The sequence below is a fragment of the Corvus kubaryi genome, unplaced genomic scaffold, assembly GCF_017639235.1.
Source record: "Corvus kubaryi isolate FWS band 111438036 unplaced genomic scaffold, C.kubaryi_AGA036_p1.0 36926, whole genome shotgun sequence".
Lineage (NCBI taxonomy): Eukaryota > Metazoa > Chordata > Aves > Passeriformes > Corvidae > Corvus > Corvus kubaryi.
The window spans coordinates 16,650-21,550 of record NW_024580983.1 but is presented as its reverse complement, the minus strand read 5'-3'; positions in this window follow the sequence as shown (position 1 = coordinate 21,550).

Here is a 4,901-nt window from a genome sequence, read left to right as displayed (position 1 = left end):
GGGATGATGTTCCATCGTCCCAGACCTGGATCCAGGACAACTCCATCATTCCTCAGGATGATGCTCCATCCATCCCCCCCTTGGAGCCACAAAATTCCCATCCTGGCAAGGGATGATGCTCCAATCTCCCAAACCCAGGACCATGATGTCCCTGTACTTCCTTGGGATCATGCTCCATCCTCCAAAACCTGGAGCCATGACATTCCCATCCTAGCTTGGAATGATGTTCCAACTTCCCAGACCCAGAGCCACGACATTCCCAATCTCCCTCGGGATGATGCTCCATCCTTCCATACCTTGAGCCACGACATTCCCAGCTTCCCATGGGATAATGCTCCATTTTTCCCAGTGTGGCTCCGTCAGCAGCACCATCCCACAGCAGCGGGGCTGCTCCAAGGGCATCCCGAGGAGCATTCCAGGAGCTCCAAACACCCTCCGGGTCCCGTGCTGGGTGACAAAGGCACTTGGGAATGTTGTGCTCTGAGGCCTGGGGTCGGATATGCCCTCACTCCATCCCCACAGGCAGGATCCAGCTTTTCCCAGCTCCGGGATGAGACCTGGATCTGGAATGTGGGTATCCAACCACTGCAGCATCCCACAGGCCATGGAATGTTGGAGCACAGGGATGCGAAGCTGCCCTTGTTCCATCCCGGCCCCAATCCTGAGGGATCAAACCCTCAACTCCCAACTCCTCCAGCTCCAGGGGGCCTTTCCCAGCCTCTGGAGCTGCCTGGCACCACCAAAATTCCCCCTCACTCCCATCTGAGGTGATGCCGGGATGGGATTTTCCCAGTGAAAAATCATCCCACAGACCCAAGGACTCATTGCCCTTGAGATTGTGGCTGTGTCCCTTTTTCCCACCCACCAGACCCCCAGGAGCTGCTTGGGATCCTTGGGATGAAGCCCTGGGTGCCAGCAGATCCCGGTGTGGCGATTCCAGAGGCCGAGGGATGGAGCGTGGGATGAGAAAGGGCCTTTCCCATCCGCGGGAGGTTTGGTGAGGAACAACAACAGCAGCTTGGGGTTGGAAACATCCCAGTTGGGCAGGAAAAAGCCATTCCTGCCAAAACTGCTGGCAGGAAAACCGCGGCTTGGAACTCCCGGCGCTTGCGGGGGAGTTCAGGGAAAGCAGCTTCTCTGGGAATGGTTGAGGCATCCTCCCCCATCCCGGTGTTCCCTGAGGGGTGTCCAGCTCCAGGGGGACACCCCAGGGTTGTCAGCAAGTGGGATATGGGGACATTTTTCCCTCCCAGACCCCTCTCAGCGCTTGGAGATGAAACATTGGGAATCTTTGGCTGCTGGAAGGGGTCCAGGATGCTCCTGCTCGCTCCCAACCCTTCCCGAACATTCCTGGGACAGGGAAGAGGATCCCAAAGTGCAGGACATGTTTAACAGCACTCAGGGATGGCCGCTGTCACATCGATGTCCCCGACACCACTCTCACTTCCAGCACCGCTGGGAACGTGGGAATTGTGGTGGCTGATCCGCGCCGGATCCGTGTTCCCGATCTGTGTTCCCGCTTTGCGACATCGTTTTGCATTTTGCTCCTCGTTTTTGCACTTTTCACGCTTTTCAGGACCTGAACCATCAGTTCTGGCAGCTGGAGGCGGCGGGAGCCCTCCCTTTTCCTGCCGCAGGGATGCGGGAGAGTGGGAAGAGCTGTTTTTCTCCCAAATCCTCAACTTTCCTCCCTAAGGTGGCCATGCCAGGGCAGCTGTGGGAAACCAGGGAATTCGCAGCTTCCCAAGTCTCTCTGGCCTCATCCAGCCAGGAGAGATCCCTGAATTTGGGGTGCTCCAGAGGGTGGGAGGAGCAGGGGGGCAGGGAACCCTCAGGATACTGGGGAGTGGGACACGTGGGAAGTGGGAATGCTGCAGTGGGGTGACAATGCCATGTCCCAGACAGATCCCAGACAGGCTGGGAGCCACTTTTCCCTCCCTCTTCTCCAGGACAGGAATTTCTGGATTTAACCTCCCACAAGGGGTGGCCAAAATCCCTGTGGAAAATCCTCTCCAGGCTGCAACCCCCATTCCAAACTGTCCCTGCTCCTTCATTCCCAAATCCCAGCTCCTTGTGGAGGGAAGGGGCTCTGGGGTGGGGTCCCAGCACAGACCCCAGGGGTGGCTTTGGTGACTCAAGGCCAGCAGGGTGGCGACTGTCACTGCAGAGAGGTGGCCACGAGGATACATCTGGGCACAGCCGGGCACGAGGAGGGGCACTGGAGACCCCAGCCCCCCTTTTGGGGACCGCCCAGAGGCAGCGCTGCCGCAGCCCCCCCGTTCTGTGCCCCTCACGGTTTGTTTTCCTTTCCCGGAGAACTCCGCCTGACCCGGGGCCGGGAAGAGCCTCTGGAGCGGGGGGAGCCCAGCGAGACCCCCGGAGCCGCCCCCTCCTCTCGGTAATGGTTTGCAGCTGCCTCCTCCTCGCCCTCCTCTTCCTCAGGGAAGGCTGGGGGACACCGTGGCACGGCCAGGGGCATCCGGGGAGGGGACAAGGGGAGGCTGGGGGTCACCATGGCACGGCCAGGGGTACCAGGGGAGGGGACAAGGGGAGGCTGGGGGACACCATGGCACGGCCAGGGGTACCAGGGGAGGGGACACGGGGGGCACCGCGAGGGGAAGGGTGGGTGAGCACGTGTGTGTGCGTGTGTGCGTGCACTTGGGTGTGCCCACGGGGCGTGCCAGCGGTGCGAGCGTGCAAATGCGTGTGGATGCGTGTGCGCGTACGCGGGGTGCGAGCGCGTTGTGGGTGTGCAAACGGGGCGTGCGGGCGGGTGCGTGTGAACACGGGTGCGCGCACGTGGTGTGCGCGCACACGGGGCGTGTGTGAGCGCCGGTGTTGTGCGCGGATTTGGGGGTGTGCGCGCGGGTTCGCGTGTGCAAATGCTGTGGGTGCGCGCGCGGGTGTGCAAGGAGGGCTGCACGCGAGTGGAAGAACACGAGTGAGAGCCATGACGTGCACGCGTGTGCGTGCAAGGGCGTGAACAGCGCGCGTGTGTGTGTGCAGAGGCGCGGGGAGCTGAGTTCACGTGTGCGTGCGAGAGGACTCCTGTGGGTGTGCAAGGGGATGGCTGGAGTGTGCACCAGCGCCTGCCTGCTCCCATGTGTGCAAGAACACGTGTGTGTGCAAGAGGGGAAACTGAGGCCCGTGCGCGGGGGATTTCCGGGGGTTGCCGGGGTTTTCCAACCCCAAAATCCCTCCCCCCTCCCCGGGGACAGCGCTGAGGTGGGGAGGGGACCTCGCTTGGAGCCCGGATGGACACCGGGAATGTGGGAATCGCAGCCTTTGGACACCGGGAATGTGGGAATTCGGGTGGCACCGCGTCCCCCCCGCTGGCACCGCGGCCCCGTGGCCGCCCTGCCCTTGGCGGGGCAGTGGGAAGGAAGCGATCCAGCCCTTCCCAGGCTGGGTGGGATCCATCCCTGCTCCCGCAGCGCCGGCAGGGCCGGGAGAGGGGGGTGGGAGGGCTGCACCCCGTCCCCGCGGGGTCCCCTCGGCACTGAGGTCACCTCGCTGTGGTGGGGACAATGTCCTTTGTCCCAATTTACACCCGTTTGTCCATCCCGATCCGTCAGCTCCGTGTGGGACATCTGGGAGGGGGTGATGATGATGAAGATTCCCATTATCCGGCTGCAGTTCCCGGCCCAGGAAGGCCCAGTTTGGCCGCAGAAAGGCTGGGAAGGAACAAACTGGGAGCACTGGGCAGGAGGGGATGGACTGCCCAGATCCTGTCCCCAGATCCTGTCCCCAGCTCCCGGGTTGGGGACGCGATGCCACCCTGGGGTGCTGGTGGGGGACACTGCTGTCCCCACCGGCTGCGGGTCCGGCCTGGGCTCTGGTCTTGCTTCCAGCCCCGGTTCTCCGTCCTCGTCCCGGGTTTCCTGTCCCGGTGGCATTTCCATGGGCCGGGCCTCAATTCCCGGAAAGCGCTACCTCATCCCTGTCGGGGCGCCAGGGACGCAAACACGGGCGGAGCCCCCGCTCTTGTCCCTGTCCCCCCCCTCCAGAACCTTCCCTGGCTCTGGGCAGTGGTGCCAGGCAGGGCTGGGGGGGGGCTGGGACACCCCCCGGTCACCTGGACCCCCAAAATTCCCAGTACAGCCCCAGTATAATCCCAAATGCTGCTTTGACATCCCCCTCCTGTCCCCTGCGGGATTTGGATGTCCCCTGGCTCAGGAGGTGACCCTTTGTCCCCTCCCCAGTGTCCCCCGCCAGTGTCACCCCCTTGGGCACAGGGGCACGTCCTGCTCCAGGCTATGGCATTCCCGGCCAGGGGCTTCCTGACCTTGATCCCAATGATCCCAGGGGCTTGATCCCAGTGATCCCAATGATCTCAGCGACCCCAATGATCCAAATGATCCTGGCAATCTCAGCGGTTCAAATCATCCCAATTTTCCCGGTGTTCCAAGGGGTCTCACTGATCCCAGTGCTGTCAATGATCCCGACGACCCCAATTATCTCAGTAATCCTAATGAATAAATTATCCCAATTATCTCAACAACCCCAATGATCCAAATGATCCCAATTTTCTCAAACATCCCAATTATCTCAGCGGTCCCAACTACTTCAACTCAGTGATCCCAATGATCCCAAATTCCTCGATTATCAGAACGATCCCAATATTCTGCCAGTGCTTTTGAGGCCCCCACAGGTGGTTCCTTCCCATTATTTTTGGGAATGGCAGGATGGACCCTTTTTCTGCGTCCCTCCCTTGAGGTCTCCCAGATCTGATCCCACTCCCAGGACCCCCCGGGCTCTGCTCCCACCCTCGGGATCTCCCCGCTCTGATCCCAAATCTGGGATCCTCGGCTCTGATCCCACTCCCAGGACCCCCCGGGCTCTGCTCCCACCCTTGGGATCTCCCAGCTCTGATCCCAAATCTGGGATCCTCAGCTCTGATC